Source organism: Monodelphis domestica, chromosome 7 (genome assembly GCF_027887165.1).
Source record: "Monodelphis domestica isolate mMonDom1 chromosome 7, mMonDom1.pri, whole genome shotgun sequence".
Taxonomy (NCBI): domain Eukaryota; kingdom Metazoa; phylum Chordata; class Mammalia; order Didelphimorphia; family Didelphidae; genus Monodelphis; species Monodelphis domestica.
In genome coordinates, this window is record NC_077233.1 from 244,835,400 (window position 1) to 244,856,890 (window position 21,491).

Consider the following 21,491-nt stretch of genomic DNA (forward strand, 5'->3'; position numbering starts at 1 on the left):
AATCATGTGGTTCTTGCTAGTTTGCTTGTTGATGTGGTCAATTATGTGGATGGTTTTCCTAATGTTGAACCAGCCCTGCATCCCTGGTATGAATCCTACTTGATCATGGTGAATGATCCTTCTGATCACTTGCTGGAGTCTTTTTGCTAGTATCCTATTTAAGATTTTTGCATCTATATTCATTAGGGAGATTGGCCTATAGTTTTCTTTCTCTGTTTTTGACCTGCCTGGTTTTGGAATCAGTACCATGTTTGTGTCGTAAAAGGAGTTTGGTAGAACTCCCTCTTTGCTTATTATGTCAAATAGTTTGTATAGTATTGGGGTTAACTGTTCTCTGAATGTTTGATAGAATTCACAGGTGAATCCATCAGGCCCTGGGGATTTTTTCTTAGGAAGTTCTTTGATGGCTTGATGGATTTCAATTTCTGATATGGGATTATTTAAGAATTCTATTTCCTCTTCTGTTAGTCTAGGCAGTTTGTATTTTTGTATATATTCATCCATTTCTCCTAAATTGGTGTATTTGTTGCCATATAATTGGGCAAAGTAATTTCTAATGATTGCCTTAATTTCCTCCTCATTGGAGGTGCTGTCCCCCTTTTCATCTTTAATGCTGTGAATTTGCTTTTCTTCCTTCCTTTTTTTAATTAGATTGACCAGTACTTTGTCTATTTTGTTTGTTTTTTCAAAGTACCAGCTTCTTGTCTTATTTATTAAATCAATAGTTCCATCACTTTCGATTTTATTAATTTCTCCCTTAATTTTTAGGATTTCTAATTTGGTTTTCTGCTGGGGGTTTTTAATTTGATCGCTTTCGAGTTTTTTCAATTGCATTTCCAATTGATTGATCTCTGCTCTCCCTTGTTTGTTAATATAAGCTTTCAGGGATATGAATTTGCCTCTGATTACCGCTTTGGCTGCATCCCAAAAGGTTTGAAAGGATGTGTCGCCATTGTCATTTTCCTTGATGAAATTATTAATTGTTTCTATGATTTCTTCTTTAGCTAAACGGTTTTGGAGTATCATATTGTTTAATTTCCAATTGGTTTTAGATTTGGTTTTCCATGTACCATTACTAATCATTATTTTTATTGCCTTGTGATCTGAGAAGGCTGCATTCATTATTTCTGCTTTTTTGCATTTGTGTGCTATGTTTCTGTGACCTAATGTATGGTCAATTTTTGTGAATGTGCCATGTGGTGCTGAGAAGAAGGTGTATTCCTTTTTATCCCTATTTATTTTTCTCCATATGTCTATTAATTCTAATTTTTCTAAGATTTCATTCACTTCTTTTACCTCTTTCTTATTTATTTTTTGATTTGATTTATCTAAATTTGATAATGGTTGGTTTAAGTCTCCCACTAGTATGGTTTTATTGTCTATTTCTTCCTTCAATTCGCCTAGTTTCTCCATTAGAAATTTGGGTGCTATATTATTTGGTGCATACATGTTGATTAATGATATTTCCTCGTTGTCTAGAGTCCCTTTTAACAAAATATAATTACCTTCCCTATCCCTTTTGATCAGGTCTATTTTTGCATTGGCTTTATCAGATATCATGATTACCACTCCTGCCTTCTTTCTATCAGTTGAGGCCCAGAAGGTCTTACTCCATCCTTTAATTCTGACCTTGTGGGTGTCAACCCGCCTCATGTGTGTTTCTTGAAGACAACATATGGTAGGGTTTTGGATTCTAATCCATTCTGCTATTCGTCTACGTTTTATGGGTAAGTTCATCCCATTCACGTTCAAAGTTATGATTGTCATTTGTGGACTCCCTGGCATTTTGATTGCCTTCCCTAATTCTAACCTTTTCTTCTTCGGCTCTACCTTTTAGTCCAGTGATTTACTTTGAATCAGTGCCCCTTGTCCCCTCCCTTGATGTTTCCCTTTTTAGTCCCTCCCTTTTTCTTCCCTCCCCCTCCCCCCTCTCTTTCCCTCCCTTTTTGTTCTCCCTCTCCCCTTCCCCCCCTTGGTTTTCCCTTCTCCTTACACTTGTTGGGTAAGATAGAATTCAAGATCCCAATGGATCTGGATGTTTTTCCCTCTCAGAGTTGATTTCCCTGAGATTGAGGTTTAAGTAAACCCCCCCCCTCTCTTCCTCTCCTTCTTATAGGAGTTTTCTTCCCCTCCCCTTCCCATGTGAATCTTTGTGTGAGAACCATTATTCTATTTGGTCTTTCTTTACCCCCTATTTATACATTACATTTTCCCCATATGTTAGTATACATAGGTTGATATAAATGTAGTCCTTATAGAAGAGAGTTTGAGTAAAAGAAGAAGATAACATTTTTCCCCTTTCCTTAATATTTACCTTTTCAGGTATTCCTTGCTCTTTGATTTTCGGTATCAAACTTTCCACAGAGCTCTGGTCTTTTCTTTGCAAAAAGTTGGAAGTCTTCTATTTTGTTGAATGCCCATACTTTCCCTTGGAAGTATATAGTCAGTTTTGCTGGGTAGCTGATTCTTGGTTGGAGACCCAGCTCTCTTGCCTTTCTGAAGATCATGTTCCATGCCTTACGATCATTCAGAGTAGAACTTGCAAGGTCTTGTGTGACCCTGATTGGTATTCCTTTATATCTAAATTGTCTTTTTCTGGCTTCCTGTAGGATTTTTTCTTTAGTTTGATAGATTTGGAATTTGGCAATTACATTCCTGGGAGTTGTCTTTTGGGGGTTTAGTGTAGAAGGTGTTCTGTGAGCTCTGTCAGTGGCTGTATTGCCCCCTTGTTCTAGAATCTCTGGGCAATTTTCTTTGATTATATCTTGTATCACCATGTCCAGTTTGGTGTTTATTTCTGGCTTTTCTGGGAGTCCAATTATTCTTAAATTTTCTCTTCTCCCTCTATTTTCCAGATCTATCACCTTGTCGGTGAGATATTTTATGTTCTCTTCTAATTTCTTGGTGTTTTGGCTTTGCTTTATTAGTTCTTGCTTTAAAGCCTGGTTTTCTTTTATAGTTTGGTCAAACTGGTTTTGTAGATGCATGAATTTCTTTTGCATTATTTCCCACTTTTCCTCCCAGAGGGCTTCCATCTTTTTGGTCATTTCTGATTCAAATTCTTCATGGGTTTGTGGAGAGTTTCTATTTCCTTTGGAAGATTTTGGAGAATTTTCTTGTATATCTTCTTCTATCTGCTCTGTATTTTGTATTTTGGCTCCATAGAATGTGTCCAAAGTCGCCCCTTTCTTCTTATTTTTCTTGGTATTTTGGGGCTTCTGTGCTTCTGTGGAGTTTGTCATCTCTGAATATGGAGGATTAGCTTTTCTTATCTCTGTCTGGTGATCAGAGGCTTTAGTCCTGGGCAGATGGTTCTATGAGCTTTCCCTGGGTTAAACTGAATGTGCCTCACTGGAACTGGAATGGAAGGGTCGGACCACGAGGCCACACTCTCCCCCCGGCTCGCTTTCCGGAAGTTGCCTTCAGAATCGCTGGCCGTGAGGCTGTTTCGTCGGCCTTCAGGGGGGATGGGCTGCAGCTTTCCCAAGCTCCAAGGGCAAGGACTTTCACTGAGACTTGGATAGCAGGATCCAGCCCCTGAGGCTGTCTTGCCTGCCCTGAGGGTTGCTGTTGTTTAGACCAGCTCTCTGCAGTGGAAGCCCCAGGCAGTAACTTTCACTGGGACTCGGTAGAAGGCCCTGAGGGTTCTGCTCTCTGAGTCCGGCGGGGCTGCGGCTTCCGGGAGCCTTGGACTCTGCGCTCCTACCCCTGATGTCCGAGTGATCTCGGGTTCTGGCTTTTGAGGGGAGCCGTACCTTTTGAACCGGGTCCAGGTCCAGGAGGAGGGTTCCCAGGGTCTGTGCTGTTGATCGTTTTGAATTTCGGCGCCTTAGGAGCTTATAGTTTGAGATCGGTAGGGAAGGGTTTTCCGGAGATCTGAGCTTTAGCTTTCTCTAAGCCGCCATCTTAACCGGAAGTTCCGATGGTTTTTCTAATATTTACTATACTTGCATTCCTAGTATGAATCCTACCTGGTCATATTGAAAAACCCTTGTGATAATTTGCTGGAGTCTTTTTGCTAGTATCCCATTTAAGATTTTTTGCATCTTTATTCATTAAAGAGATTGGTCTATAGTTTTCTTTCTCTGTATTTGACCTGCCTAGCATTGGAATCAGTACCATATTTGTGTTGTAAAAGAAATTTGGTAAAACTTCTTCTTTACTTATTCTGTCAAATAGTTTGTATAATATTGGGATTAGTTTTTCTTTGAATGTTTGATAGAATTCACTTGTGAATCCGTTTGGCCCTGGGGATGTTTTCTTAGGGATTTCTTTGAAGGCTTAAGTTCTTTTTCTGATATAGGGTTGTTTAGGTAGTCTATTTCTTCCCTGTTAGTCTAGGCAATTTATCTTTTTGTCAATATTCATCCATATCACCCAAGTTCCCATACTTGTTGCCATATATTTGGGCAAAAGAGTTTTTGATGATTGCTTTAATTTCCTCTTCATTAGAGGTGACATCTCCCTTTTCTTCTTGGATACTGTCAATTTGGTTTTCTTTCCTTTTTTTAATTAGATTGACCAGTACTTTGTATATTTTATTTGTTTTATCAAAGTACCTGGTTCTAGTCTTATTTATTAAATCAATAGTTCTTTGACTTTCAATTTTATTAATTTCTCCTTTGATTTTTAGGACCTCTAATTTAGTCTTCATCTGAGGATTTTTAATATGTTCACTTTCTAGTTTTTTAAATTGCATGCCCAATTCATTGACCACTGGCCTCTATTGTTTGTTAACATATGAATTCAAGTATTTATATTTATATATACATATATATGTATATGCAGCTTTGGCTTTATATTTATATATATGCAGCTTTGGCTACATCCCATAGGTTTTGAAAGGATGTCTCATCATTGTCATTTTCTTCAGTGATTGTTTCTGTGATTTGTTCTTTAACTAACCAGTATTGGAGAATCATATTGTTTAATTTCTAATTAATTTTTATTTACCTCTGCATGTACCATTGCTAATCATTATTTTCATTGTATTGTGATCTGAGAAGGTTACATTTATTATTTCTGCTCTTTTGTTCTTGTTTGCAATGTTTTTATGCCTTAGTACATGGTCAATCTTTGTGAATGTACCATGAGCTGCTGAAAAGAAGGTGTATTCCTTTTTGTCTCTATTTATTTTTCTCCATATATCTACTAACTCTAATTTTTCTAAGATTTCATTCACATCTCTTACCTCTTTCTTATTTTTTTTTGGTTTGATTCATCTAGTTCTGATAGAGGAAGATTCAGGTTTCCCACTTGTATAGTTTTTCTATGTATTTCATCCTTCCAATCCACTATTTTCTCCTTTAGAAATTTGGATGCTGTGTCCTTTGGTGTATGCAGTTTGAGTACTGATATTTCCTCATTGTCTACAGTGCCCTTTATCAGAATGTAATTACCTTCCATGTCTCTTAAATAGATCTGTTTTTACTTTGGTTTTGTCAGATATCATGATTTAGACTCCTGCCTTCTTTTTCTCAGTTGAAGCCAAATAGTTATGGCTCCATCCTCATTTACCCTATTTATGTCTACCTTCCTCATGTGTGTTTCTTGTAGACAGCTTATAGTAGGGTTTTGGATTCTAATCCACTCTGCTATTCACTTGCGTTTTATGGATGAGTTCATTCCATTCCCATTCAGTCATGATTACGAGGTGGTGTTGTGTATTTCCCTGCATTTTGATTTCTACTCCTAGTCCTGCCTTTTCTTCTTTCACTATTTCCTTCTACACCAATGTTTTGTTTTTAATCTGTCCCCCTAATTTCCACCCTTATTTGACTTTTCTTTCTGTGCCCTCCCTTCTTATTCCCCCATTATTGTCTTTACAGTCTTTTTAAACTACCCCCACTCTCTCCCTCCCTTGTACTGCTTTCCTCACCACCAATCCATTTGTTATACCCCTCCTTCCCTATAGGCCTCAAATAAATTCTCTGCCCCAATGGATTTGATTGTTCTTCTATCTATCTATCTATCTATCTATCTATCTATCTATCTATCTATGTCCTGTCCTTTCATCCTATACAGTTTATCACTGTTCCCTGTAAGTGTAATTGTTCTAGCTGGTGATAATAACAATTTTTAAGAGTTACCAATGACCTCTTTTCTTATAGGGATACATATCATTTTAAATTATTGAGACTCTTTAAAAAAAGTGATTTTTGCTTTTTTGTTTGTTTTTTTTTTCCCTCTTCCTTAATTAGCTTTTGATGATTCTCTTGAATTCTGTGCTTGGGCATCAAATTTTCTGTTCAGGTCTGGTCTTTTCTTTACAAATTCTTGGAATTCTTATATTTTGTTAAATGATCATACTTTCCCTGTAAGAATATAGCTTTTCTGGGTAGTTGATTCTTTGTTGTAGACCTAGTTCCCATGATTTCTGAATATCCTATTATATGCCTTTCAGTCCTTCAGTGTTGATGCAGGCAGATCCTTTGTTATCCTCACTATGGTTCCATGGTATCTGAATAACTTCTTCTAGGCAGCTTGTAATATTTTTTCCTTGGTCTGATAGTTATTGAATTTGGCTATAACATTCCTGAGTATTGTCAGTTGGGGGTTAAGTACAGGTGGTGATTTGTGGCTTCTTTCAATCTCCACTTTTCCTTCTTGTTCTAGAATATCAGGGGAGTTTTCTTGGATAGTTTCCTGTATTATAATGTCCAGGCTTTTCCTTTTGTCATGGTCTTCCAGTAGGCCAATGATTCTTAAGTTGTCTTTCCTGGAATGATTTTCTAAATATTCTGTTTTGTGCATGAGGTGCTTCATATTTTCCTCAATTTTTTCATTCTTTTGGTTTTGTTTTATACTGTCCTGCTTCTTTGGGAAGTCGCTTGCTTCCAATTATTGCATTTTGGATTTTAAAGACTGGATTTCATCCCTGACTTTTTGGTCATCCTTCTCCTTCTGGTCTGATTTCCTTTGGAGGTTATCTTTCATCTTCTTTGCCACATCTTTCATCTTCTTTGCCTCATTTTTTATCTCTTTTGCCTCATTTTCAAGCTGGTTAATTTTGACTTTCAAGACACTATTTTCTTGTTTATTTTAAGAGCCTCTGTTTCCAGATGACTTATCTTACCTTTTAAGTTGTCTTCAGCCTCTCTTGATTGTCTTTTGAATTGTATTTTGATTTATTCCAAAGCCTGTATTCAATTCTCTGGGGTTTCTGTTTAATTTGCTTGGTGTTCCCTCATCCTTCTCTGTTGTGTTTGCTCTTTGTTCATTGCCTGTATAAAAGCTGTCGATTGTAATTTTTTTTTCTTTTTCTGTTGTTTGCTTATATTTATCCCTTCTTTACTCCCTTCAGTTGTCTGAGCTCCTCTCATTTTTTTGTGGTTTTGGGCTTTTCTTTCAGCATTTACCCTTGGAGGTTTGTCAGAAAATCTCTTAGCAGTCTGTAGGGGAGGGTTGTTGCAGGTTGTGCTTCCCTGCCCTCTGAAGGCTTTTATGGGATTAAGTTCAGCTTGGTTGAGTTGGATGTGCCCTGAGGCCAAAACATCACACGGGGTGGAGGGGATATGGAGTGTTTCCACTGTTGCAACTAGGCTGCCCACTCTGACCTCTGAGTTTCTTCTCTAACTGCTTCCCCAGTGCCTGTATTCGATGTTCTGAGCCTGGCACAGCTTTGTATGCAAGGTACTCCCTCCAGTACAGAACCTTTGTCTGCCCAGATGTTCCAGCTGCCCTGGAGGCTTAGCGCTCTAGGTGGGGGAGGGGTCCTGGGACCTTCCTTCTTCCTTCCCCTTAAACTGTAGTGTTCTCAAATTTTGGCTTTTGGGGGCATAGCTTTTATGTTGAGTCCTGCAGGAGGATTCCTTGGCTCTATCTTGTTGTTAGTTTTGATTTTCAGTCCCCTAGGAACATTTAGTTTGTAATCGGCAAGTAAGGGTTTTCAGAGGTCTGAATTTTCACTGTCTCTATGCCGCCTTCTTGACTCCACCTCCAAGACTGGGGATTACTCTCATTATTATAGTACAGATTTTAATGAACTTACTTGTTGTCAGTATATTGAAACAAAGAATGTAGTGTATTTTGGGGAAATGCAATAGATGTATAGTGGTGGTAACAAATATATTTGAATTTTCACCATATGAATTTGGTTGAGCAATCTTGGCCAAGAAACCTGGCCATAAATTTACTAGTCTTATTCTATTTAAAAACTTGGTTTAATCTTTACTCTTATTTTAAATAAAATAAATTACTTACATTTTAGGATGCATGTATTATTGCAATGAAATGTAGGATCTGATCCTTTTATTTGTTTCTTTTTTAAAAACACTGTGTGGTTCAAATATTTAACATGCCATAATAGCTAACTGAGCAAACTGGTCATTTGGAAAATTTTAAAAATATAATATATAATGTATTTAACCACAAATAAAAAACAAACAAACCATACACACTGCTATATATCAAATTGAAAACTGAACCATGGTATCTAACTTGATACCACACTAGAATATACCATTGGGTGATCTTGTAAATGCTTTTTGTCCTCTATTAGATTTTTAATTATGGAGAATGAGCAACATTGTTATCTTCCTCAATATATTACATAGACTGTGGCTTAAAGTTATTCCTGAATAAATGAAAGAGGTAAGAAGGAGAGAGGAGAGAAGGAAGAGAAGAAAAAAAGGAGAAAGAAGTAGGAAAAAGGGAGTTTATACTTACTTGAAATCTCAAAGTAAAAAACATCATGAAAAAGGTATAAGTGAAATATTTTCTTTTAAAAAAGAATCAGGGGGCAGCTGGGTAGATCAGTGGATTGAGAGTCAGGCCTAGAGATGGGAGGCCCTGGGTTCCAATCTGGCCTCAGACACTTCCCAGCTGTGTGACCCAGGGCAAGTCACTTGACCCTCATTGCCTAGCCCTTACCACTTTTCTGCCTTGGAACAAATACACAGTATTGATTCCAAGATGGAAGGTGAGGGTTTTAAAAAAATAAAATAAAAAAAGAGAATCAGATATGGGGTTTCTTAGGAGCAGTGATAATACTTAATACAAAATAGTGAATAATGAAATATACTAATTCATTTTAGGAGGATAATAAGTGATAGGAAAATATGAAATCACAGTACATGCTTATTTGGCTTTTAGTATTTTTTTTTCAGGAAAATGATTAATGTAGGATAAAATTTGATGATTTGTTGTTGTGTGGGGAGAGTTAGAGTTGGAGAATCACACATATTCTGGAGGTACATATGCATTACAACCCTATCTGTTGGATAGAGGATTATTCATGAGGTGAATTGAACTTAATATAAACCAGAATAAGATGATAACCCATGAGAAGAACTTAATAAAGAAAACCACTCTGCTTCCATGTCAAATCTAGCACAAATTATTTTTACATTTTCACTTCAGTTTCTCATATTACCTAATGTTCCACATGTGAGAGATTAAAGTAGGACAATAAACAGCCCTTTCTAGAAAGTGTAGGTGTTCTTAGATGGCCATGCCTTTAATTAGTTTTACTTCAGCGGGATTTCATTTTATTATAATTCATCCTTCCATATATTGGATTGAAACTAACTGTCCTGATTTAGAGGGTTTTGTGAGGTGTGTGTGTGTGTGTGTGTTTGTGTGTGTGTGTGTGTGTGTGTGTGTGTATGTTTTCACTAATTAGGAGATGAGGCAATAGGTAAGCATGTATAATTAGGAGTCATGGAATGTTCTGGAGACCATGACAAAGGTTGTGGTAGGACAAATGTGAATGGAGAAATTGTGGCAGTCAACATGAAAATGCTGTTCTCCATTATACCCAAATAAGCCCTCTAATACAATTTGGCCTCCAGGAAAAGATTCACCATTTTCAAATGACAGTTGGAACTCAAAGGTGAAGATAGCCATCTTAAGGAGCAGGACAAGAACACCCAGGATCAGACATTTTTATTAATAAAAAGAAAAAACCCAGAAATCTGATAGTAGACATTTTCAGCTATTACAGAGCCCCAGGATAGAGTAGCCATTGTCAAGAAACATCTATAAAGAAATAAACACTTAGTATCTGAAATATTGATAACTAAGTGAAGCAAATCAAGTATAAACAACAGAAGAGATTAAATGGAAAAGATGTTGCAGTTGTTATTCTGGGCAATTTTAATGGGGGTTTCGATTGTGTACTATGGATATTGTGTAATATATAACACAATATCAGGAATAATTTGGCAATGCTATAGGTACTGTGGTAAACATAACAACCTCTTGGACCCAGATACCTTTGGATATATCCTTTATCTCCCCCTTAAGTATATGTAGTGTTTATGGCAATGGTTCAAACATTAAATTACATCAAGGTTGGAGCTAGTATCATCATGAAGAAAAAAACTATTAAAACAATGGTCCTTGACAATAGATTGGAGGCATTATTTGAACAGATAACCATTCTAACTGAAAATTTTGTCAGGGGCATATGATTAAAAAACAAGAAAATAGAGAAAAGGGGAAGGGATCTAACGTGGTGATTGTGGACGTGATGGGACAGACTAACAAGGACTTGGGGTATACTAACCCAAATATTGAAATAACATTAGGTACTCTAGGAGTCAATACCACAACAGGCATAAATGAAACTCAGTGCAATAATACATCTGATAGCACCTCAGGAGCATACAAGATTATGCCTGTCAGAGGTCCATAAGTCACTCAACACCCATGACTTGAATTCCTTGCACAAATGAATGCCTAAATTCCTAATAGAGCCTCATTGTATGACCAAAGAGCTGATAAGAGCATTTCACCTCTATGAACTGGATTTTGAAGATGTTAAAATCCTTTAATCTGAACTTTTTATGCCTTAAGAACATAAAAAATTTATTGAACAAACCAGGAAAGATTCCTCACTTACTAGCTGGCCAGAAATTTTGGAAGATTTTGATTTTTCCAATTCAATGTCAACAACTTACCTTAAGAAATGCCATGGAGATCTGTTGCAGGAGATGAAACAATTATCTGAAAGATCTAATGCATGGGGGAAAGTTAACTGGTTATGCCAGGAAAAAGAGCATCCTTCTGATTTTATGGATCTCCTTATTGAAAATATAGAGAGGCTGTTGTGCTTTAACCCTAATTCCCAGGAATCTTTGGGAAACATTAGGAGACAATTTCTATGGGGTTGTGATAAATGGTTGAAGGATTTCTTTAAAATTGCTTTCTGAAATTTGATACTATTTCCCTTAATGAATTAAGAGACACAGCCTCATATCAGTATGAGAACCAATTGGAACAGGAAGGTAAAAAAGATGAGTTAAAAAAGAAATTACAGGACACTACAGAAATGCTCAAACAGAAAGAACCAGAGGAAGTTAAGAATCTGGCTACAATTAAGACATTTGACAGAAAAGCAGGCACATGAAAATCAACAGAGGACACAAAGAGACAGCAGGACTTGTTTTTTATGCTCAAAGCAAGGACACATAATGAGACACTACCTGATGAAACATCATTATGAACAAGGCCAAAATAAGAGAGATGGGAAATTCCAAAATTCATATTATCAGGGAAGGGTATACACTAATAAGAATTATGGGAGACAGGAATAAAATACTAAGCAGTGTTGTTCTCACTGCAGACTGAGAGAATAGGGAGACCCCAGATCTGAAATTCCTTGAAGCAGCAATAGCTTCTAAAGCAAAACCCTGTTATTCAGAAGTTGTAGCAAGGAACAATCATTATTCTTCATGAAGTGAGGGCCCAGCTACATTAACATTAGATGAAATTGGGAGGAATCATGATCATTGGGAGAAATCAGGGAGGAAACATGAGGGCATAAGCATGAAGTGCAAAATGGGAGATGGTAGAAAGGAGATAGAAAATGTTAAAATTTTAGTAGTGGAGAAACAGAAAATTGGGCAGGATGCCAAGGGAAGCCACTTAAGTAACAAAGTAGAAATCTATAATTGAGATGGAGAGAGAAATTACATACATAATAGCAGACATAAAACATGACATTTTTGGTTCACAATACATGGGCACACAATACTGAATGAAGTAAAGTAAGGAACAGATTAAAACCTTTTGAATAATTTTTTTACCTTGCATAATGGGTCTAGGATTTAGGAAACCAAATATGGCTATAAAATCTTTAAAATAGCAATTGGATTCTCCAATTCTGACAAGGCAACCAAAAGAGACATTGTTTCACAGGATTTTAAAGTTGATACATTTAAACTTAAAGCAGAGAGAAGGAAGAGCAATGAGAATAAAGCTGGCTTAAACACAAATGCAGAAGAATTTTACCCAAGAGGTCACATAAAAAACCTTATATCACTTAAAGATAACAGAACTGGAGAAGGTTTAGCACATGTCAATACCAAATCACTGAAGATATGCTATCTCCTGAAAAAGATGCTGTAAAACAATCTAAGGAGAGGAGTATAAGAGAGCAAGAAATGACCTTAACTGAGAGACATCATTCAAGCAGTTTTACGAGAGAGAGAGAGAATTCTAAGTGCAGGACCTCTGATCTGCCTGTCAACTCTGAACTGGGAGCTGTCCAAGGTACTATGGAGATAAGTAACAGTTGTGGATTGAATAGAGATGGAAAGAATGATAAGGGAATACAGAACCACACTTTAAGACCTGATAAACTTAAGACATCAACAACAGACATAAATTCACCACACACCATGGGGAAAGATGGTGCAGAGGATAATGGGAAACCTGTGCATGGAAACAACATAATAGCTAGTTTGCAATATGAGGCAGAATTTCAGGAACCATGTGTATTGATCAAATTGGGAGAGCAAAGTTACAAGACTCTCATTGATACAGGGGCAATCAGGTCCATATTAAAGTCATTCCTAGGGGACACCACAATAGAGGGTATGGTTTCAGTGTCAGGTGCTAAGGGACAGATGGAACAAGTCCTATAATTGAAACCTAAGATGGTAATGTTAGTTCCACTATCCACTGACCATACATTCCTTCTAATACCAGGGGGTCTGGACAAACTTTTGGGACACGACTTTCTTTGTAAAATTGTGAGCTATCAGGGAACATACACCTCCATTTACCAAAACAATCCCTGAAACATTATCCTCTATTATTTTTGGGACAGCTTGATGAGACCACTGATCAACAGCAGGCTATGATATCACTTTATGACATCCCTACAGAAATTCCACAGGGTTTATGAGCAACACATAAGAGTGATGTGGGGATGATGAAATTTATACAGCCATTAAAGATAGAGGTCAAAGATTGTATACCTCCTAAGATTCCTCAGTATAAGCTCAGCAAAGAAGCTGTGGAAGGCATAACAGCTATTATCAACAGCTTACTGGAGCAGGGCATATTGAGGCACACAGTGTCAAAATATAATAGCCCAGTACTAGCTATTAAAAAGAGCAAGCCAAATTCTGATGATGCAATAAATTGATCATTTGTGGATGATCTCAGAATAATCAATAATGAAATCAGGAAAACCCATACCATCACACCACCTCCCAATGACATTATTTCTGAGATTTCTAGCAATGCATGCTGGTATACTGTAATTAATTTAAGCAACACATATTTTACAATTCCTTTCCATCCTGATAGCCAAAATATATTTGCATTATCATGGAAGAAAAATAGCTCTGCTGGACGCGTTTAGTTCATGGCTGTTGCAAGAGTGTGTTGATTTTCTGCCAACTGCTAAAAAGAGACCTAGAAAATATAAATTTCAAACACAGAAAGCTAGTGAATTATGTAGATAATCTGCTTCTGGCATCCCCTGATGCAAAAACATGCCTAGAAGACTCAAAGAGGCTGCTGATTGAATTGTACAAAAGAGGAAATAAGGTCTCAAAAAGAAAATTGCAATGGGTTCTCAAAGTCGAGTACCTAGGCTTTATCCTGGAAAAGGGCACCAGGAAAATATCCAGTAAAATAATAGTGGATGTACAGAAACTAGGTATTCCACGTACAAAGAAACAACTTAGGGCATTTTGGGGCACTACTGGGTTCTTATATCATTACATCTCAGGATATTCACTTATTTCCAATTGTCTTACAGATGTGACCAAAAATGAGGTTGAAGAGCCATTGTAGCTCACAAAAGAACTTCTACACATTTTGTCCACTTTAAAATAAGCTATCCTAACAGCTCTGGCCCTTGGCATTTCAAATTATCACAAAGATTTATATCTATATGTCCATGAGGCTAATGGTATAGCTTTTGGAGTGTTAACCCAATATCTAGGATTGAGCTTCAGACCTATTGCATATTACAGTGCAATTTTAGACCCCTTGGCAAAAGGCTTGGTACATTGTCTATGCAGCATTGCCACTGCTTCCCTCATGGTTAAAAAAGCTAATGAATTAGTGCTGGGATGCAAGCTCCATGTTTACTTTGAACACCAGCTAGAAAAAAACTGCTAAAATCATAGAGTAGGCATTTATTTACATCTTCAACGCTATCCCAGTATGAAATCATTTTGCTGGCTAATGGCAATCTAACTTTACATAGATGTGCACCATTGAATCCAGCTACACTAATCCCTGACCTTTCATTGGGAGAAAAGCCCCTACATGATTGCACCCACATGGTAGAAACAGTGCATAGGACTAGAGAAGATCTGAGGGACACACCAGTCATTGATCCTAACTTAAAAATATATTCTGATGGGTCATCTTATGTGCATAAAGGGAGGAGGATCATGGGAGCTGCAGTTTTGATGGGGGACAAGACCCTCTGGCATGCACTGTTAGCAAGTCATGTCAGTGCTCAGGGATCCAAGCTCAGAGTCCTCATAGAAGCACTTGTGTAGTCAAAAGGCAAAAGGGTAAACATATATACAGATTTAGCTTATTCCTTTGCAATTTTATTTGCCACGGGACAGACCTGGAAGAATAGGGGATTTGTCACAACATCTGGAAAGAGGATAGCATATGAGAACCTCATAAACCAACTCTTAGAAGCAGTGAATTTGCCAAAGGAAGTGTCAGTGATCCATTGCAAGGCTCCTCTGGCATGGACGAGATATCCCTAGGAATTCACAGGGCAGATGTAACAGCAAGATTCACTGCTTTGGTCCTACCCATGTTCTGAATTTCTCTCTGGTGGATAAGCATGATCTCAAATAATTATAATGTTGAGATGAGATTCAGTCATGGCAAGAATATCTAGGGGCCAGATTAGTTAAAGGAATCTGGTTAGCACAAGGAGGAAAGCCCATCTTGCCCAAAAGGCTGTACCAATATCTATGCAATTTTATTCACTCCAGAAGTCATTATGGAGTGCAATCCATTGTGGATGAGGTCTGCCAGTTTTGGGAATCTCTAGCGATATCAACAAATGCTATAAGACTGTGTCAGGCATGTGACATCTGTAGAAAGTTTAACCAAGGTCATTTCAAATGCAAGACATTGGGAGGGCAACCACTAGCTTAAATGCCTTTTCAGTGTCTGCAGATTGGTTTTATTAATGTGCCTGGGGACTGAGGGCATAAATATGTTTTAGTCATATTGAACAGACTCACTAGATGAACAGAAGCATATCCATCAAAGATAAACAACACTGGAATGGTGGTGAGAACATTGCTTAAAGAAATAGTTCTTAGATACGGCATTCCAGATGCCATAGACTCAGACAGGGGAAGTCACTTTGCATCTAGCATTTTACAACAAGTCTATTAGTCTCTGGGAATAAAGGGTAATTTCCATAATGCATACCGACCAGAAAGTTAAGGATAGGTGGAAAGAATGAATAAGGAGTTAAAAACCATGATAGCTAAATTCTGTGCCCAAACTCATTTTAAATGGACAGAGGTTCTTCCATTTGCACTGTTCTATCTGAAGATGAGACCTAGAGGAGACTTACATATTTCCCCATATGAGATACTGTACGGACACCAGTATGGATAGGAAGGACCACTAAACCATCTTATGTTTCCATGCTGGGAGGTGGGAGGGGAATGCCAGGTACACACCTATCTGACACAGATACAGGATAGGATGGAAGAACTAAGAAGACTAGGACTACTAGTACAAAGGGTTCCACTAGATTTCTCTTTATACAACATCAGGCCAGGGGACAAAGTATATATGAAAAATTTTACCAAAGAAAACCCTACAGATCCCAGGTGGATTGACCAGTAGTACAATACAGCTCTCACCACACCTACATCAATCAAAGTAATAGGAAAAGACTCATCATTTCATGCATCTCACATTAAACATCACTATGCCTATGAAAACACACCAGAAGAAAAATTGATTGAAGCCCAAGAATCCATGCAGAGATAGATGCCCCCAAGAACAGCCATTGATAAACAAACAGAGAGCCCATGGATCCAATAAAAATACACAGGAAGAAATAGAGATACCGAACAGAGACAGCCCGAATGACAGTGAAACCGAAACCGAATAATGTACAACACAAATAGTAAACATATGTAAAAAAAAAACCTCTCCATCTGAGATGTATACAAAAATCTCATTAACATCTGAAACAGACTTCATAGGAAAACAATAAATAACTCACTTGCACACATGAAGATGGCACTAACATTCTGTATAAAGTTTCACTCACATGCATCAACATATTCACTCTTACACACATACACACGTTAATCTTACGCACAGCATGATCCTATAGTTCCGGATACCTGAGATTAGCTTTCAAGGGGAGACAACAGTCAAGTATGTATCCAGTATAGACCTGGGACAAGCAACACCAAAGGATGGAACACACACTGACAACTAGAAAGAACTTTAAATCAAAGACATTATGTAGAATGAACTTCAGGAAAATGGGTCAAGTAAGATTAATCGCTGATCACATTACTTTCACATATAGGGAATTGCATCCACATGCACATTAGAATAAACACAGGAAGGATGAAGTATAGATCTTCAGGCAACATGAGAAGTGGATTTCCTGAAGAGGAGTAAGTATGCATCCACCACGACATCATCCACCACTAGAACACAAACAAATTTCACACTGATATTAGGGACTGTGCTGTAAATAAAGACAGCCCATAAATTGTATATCTGTAAATAATTCTCTAGTAGGACTCATACAGATGAGAAGGAAATGATCTTCATATGTGTATGACTTCACACCAGAGGATGTGTATGTATGTATGTATATATATATATATATATATATATATATATAACATGTAACATATGTAAATATGTAGAAAACTCAGACATGTATATATGTAAGATGCTAATGATCTAATCAACTAATATAGATAGAAAGGAAAGAGTTAACATATTAACCATTAACAGACAGGGACAGATTAGTTTAGGGTAGAAAAGGGAATGTTGTAACTAGTGAGGTAACATAGGGACAGAATAAACCAGATGTCAATTGATACAAGTTAGTATTTACATTAACTTGTATCAGTATACACATATAATATAAGTGTTATGAATTGTTACATTGGAATTAGCATTACATAAGGCATAGGCTAGTTCAATTATACTTAAGAGATGAAATTTTATTTTGATTGCAATAGGAATGACCTTTGTATTTAGAATTATCGTATTGTAAAAAACGTTGTTGACATATGATCCTAACCCTCCTTCCCATAAATCAGTCTTTAGCATAAGATAGGACCATTGGTTAGTGAATAGATAGATAAGGATAGGATTTGTTATTTTGGGACAGGGGGAGTAGTAAATAGAAAAGATAGATTACATTAGGAATAATTTAAGGTAAGTATGTAGCGTGATACCAGTTTGATTCCATGCTAAAGAAAAATGGAGGAGTTCTGATAGAGGAATGATCCAGAGACTTTGAGGGACAGAGCCTGGAGGACTTGGTGACATTTGAATCCACAGCAGGGGATGATGAAGGAGGTTTGGAATCTTGAGGAAAGAGGAGATTTCGGGGAAAGACAGTTGATCTCTCTTGCTTGAGCAGCCAAGGGTGACAGGCTGATCAGAGATTTCTCTCCTGAGCCATACAAAATCTCTCATTGATCCTAATCACCATTCCCCCACCCCTGCCAAAGACACCAAGAGTTGTGACAAAACTTGAGAAGAAGAATAAGAGCATCAGAAGATCTCACACAGCTCCTGTGATACCCTTAGTCTGGACATGGGCTCTGCTGGGCTAAGACCAGGACTCACCAAACCCTGATCCTCTTAGAGGCCAGGGTCTCTCAACTTTGGAGGGAGGGAGAAAGATATTTTAGATGGACTTTCTTTATCCTCTTTCCTATAAACTTCAACCTGCAGACATCTTGTTTATCTTACCCCTAACCACCAGTTGTTATAATAAAGTGTCATTTATCTTAAATTGACTTCCTTGTCATATTGACAGGGGAGAGAGCTAATTTCTCTCTCTTTCCCCAAGGGAAAAAGTTAACCCATTAATCAGTTATTAAAGGGGAGTAAAGGCAGGGTTAGTGGAGAGACATATTTGAAGAAGATTGAAAGGGGAAATCATCTCACCCTCCTACTTTCTGGGATCAACTACTCTTTCTCCATTACACTCAAACCATCCTTCTAAAACACGGTGAAGGGAAAACATGAAAATACTTTTCTCCTAGGGTTTATTAGAATAGGAAATATCAGATGAAGATTTCAAAAAAGGAGACAGGAATGTGCCAAAGAAAAAACGTGCTCACTTTTATAATGTGTCTTGGTCTGATACTACTAAGAACATTATGCTCTCTGCTTTTAAAAGAATACATAAAAAATATAGTAGACTTAGAACTATAATGTCCACATCTATCGTCAGAATGTTATTTATTTATTTGGATAAAACATTGACTAGTTCCCTCCATCACTTCATTATTTAACTCTCTCTATAACTTTTATTTTTATTTCCATTTATATATATATATATATATATATGTATATATATACTTAGGCTAGAAAAAAGAAAAAATGTGTTGATCCAATCAATGGTTTTGTAGTTAAATTGTTGCTATTGTGGCTCTAATCCCCAAAGTACGATTTTTCTGGCTATACCATATGGCTTCAGGAAAACCATTTCATTTATCTGTATTTTAGTTTCATTATTTATAAAATCAAGGGCTTGTCTTGGATCTTTTTTTTTTTACTTAGTTTCCTTTTATCTTCAACATTATATTATACATATATAAATTCCTTTTATGAAATATTGGTCACTAATATTTTAGTTATTGGTATTGTGAAAACAAAGGTCAGTTAAAATATATTCTAACAAAATATTGTATTATGCATGATGAAAGAATGCTATTTTATTTTACTTGGAAAAATATATTCTTCTGTAATTCTTTGCCTTAAAGTCTATGTGATCTTATTGCCAGAAACATTTCCTCTTCCACTTCAGATTACAACTACTATATGCCTTTCCCTCCTGTGCTACTGCTTTGCATGCCTTACACAAATTCTCAGTTTCTCACCAATGTGCTAAGATACCTCTCACAAATTCTGCTCAATGTGCTAAAAGGATTCCATGAGGCCTTTTTAAAGAATCTCTTCTGAGATACTGGGTTAATGCATCAGATTCCATCTGTTTGACATCACTCTGGCTATAGGAATAGTTCATTTCTTTTTTCAGACTTTGATATGCTTGACAAAATGGTAAAATATTTCAATATACATATATCGCTTTAATGCCCTATAAATCATATATACACAGAAACTTGACATACAAATATACACACGGTGGTTCTTCCAAGGTAATGTTTTGTCATGATTTGCCAAACACATAGTCATGAGGAGAATCTTGTGAAACCAATAAGGGACTTTGATGTCAAGAAGAAACTTGGACACATGAAATACTTTGTAAGAGTTCTTGAACAAGTTGTAGTGTATTTTTTCTCTATCCTTTTTATTACACTATTCATCTGAAGAATCAATTGAATATGTATTAAATAAATGGACTCTAGCCAACCAACTGAAATGCCAACATTTGGGAAATATGCATTCTTTATCGATTTCATTTTACTTTGTTTTACTAGAATTTGCTGTTGTCCCTATCCTTCACCATTAATTCCCTGTATTACTAACCACATTGTTTGTAACTTTATTTCCTCTTGATTTTTCATATGTTACATGTGTATATGTATATCTAAATATATGTGAAGATGAATATGCACCTACTTTGTCCTCTGTTAACTATACATTCTTTGACAGCAGGTAATATTTCTTTTTTAATTGTTTGTGTCATTAACATAATATCTCTTCTCTTATCCCTCAATACTACTTCCCTAGACCTTATCAGGTACCATGGATTTAATTACCATCTCTATGACAAATAATTTTAAAAGGACCTACTGAATCCTCTACTGACCCCCAGGCAATCATCTTTAATTGCTTTTCAGAAATTTTGAACTAGATTCCCAAACCAGGAACTTGTTATCTTTCCCCTGAACCATCTCCTAGGTGCCTTTTCTATTCCAAACCATTCTCCCAGAACCTCAGGCTTACAAGCTGGAAACCACCCTCAGCTCCTCATTTTCACCTTTCCCCTGATCCAGTCTATTACTAAGGCCTGTCAATTTCAATTTAGCAGAATTTTTCCTTCTAACACTGCCACAGCTCTAGGGCAGACCCTATTTATTTTGCCTGAATTATTACAAGAGCCAGCTAGAAGGTCGGCTTGACTAAAGTTCTTCCCTAATCCAATCCGTACTCCCTTCATCCACTGGGATGATTTTCCTAGAGTTCAGATTCAATCCTGTAAGCTCCTATTCAAAATACTCTAGCCATTCCCTATTGCCTCCAGTATCAAATATAAATTTTTTTGGTGGAATTCAAGATCCTTCATAGTGTAATAGTGAGAGAGGGGGACTTGAAAAATGAAGGGACTGGATAGTAGCTGGTTTCAGGACTAAATTCTGTGTAACACCTTCCTTTTCCTACACTAAGCTGGGCAGATAGAATGGAGTCAGTCAGTCCAGACCAGAGGGTAAATCTACCCCTGACAGCCTTCTTATTTTGATGAATTAAAAATCCCTTCCCCTATTTCACTGATTTTGAGACAGTTCTGTTGTAATTTAAAATTATGTAATTTATTTTCTTGAAAGGAAGTGAGAGAGGGTAGAGGGAAAATAGGGAGATCCCTGCCTAATTATTTCCTATGACCAGTTTTGATGGTGGGATCAAAAACTATCTTCAAGGAATATAGCTTTGAGTTTCCCTGAGGGAAATTGTAATCCAAGGTTGTCTTCAGTTTAGGGTAAGAAATTTTCATTCAGCTCAGCCAGGCAAAAAGGATTTGAGAAGAGTATCTCTCTCATCCAGCTCTTTTCCAGAGTCTTAGATAAGAAGACTGACCAGAAAAATCTCTCTCTGGTCAACAGTTTTCCTTTTGATTCTTCATGGAACTCTCCCATCCCCTGCATGTCCTTAATGTTCCATTTACCCCTCTAAAAACATTTTCTTCAAATTTACAGGTTTCCCTTGTTTTGGCAAATTCCTGGTTCACAGTAGCCTAACTCTATCCTGCATTATCAGTCTTCTTACTCTTTGCTCCTAAAGAAATACTCTGACCTAGTACTATTGGATTTCTTGCTTTTCTTTTTTTAAACCCTTATCAACCATCTAGGAATCAATAATAT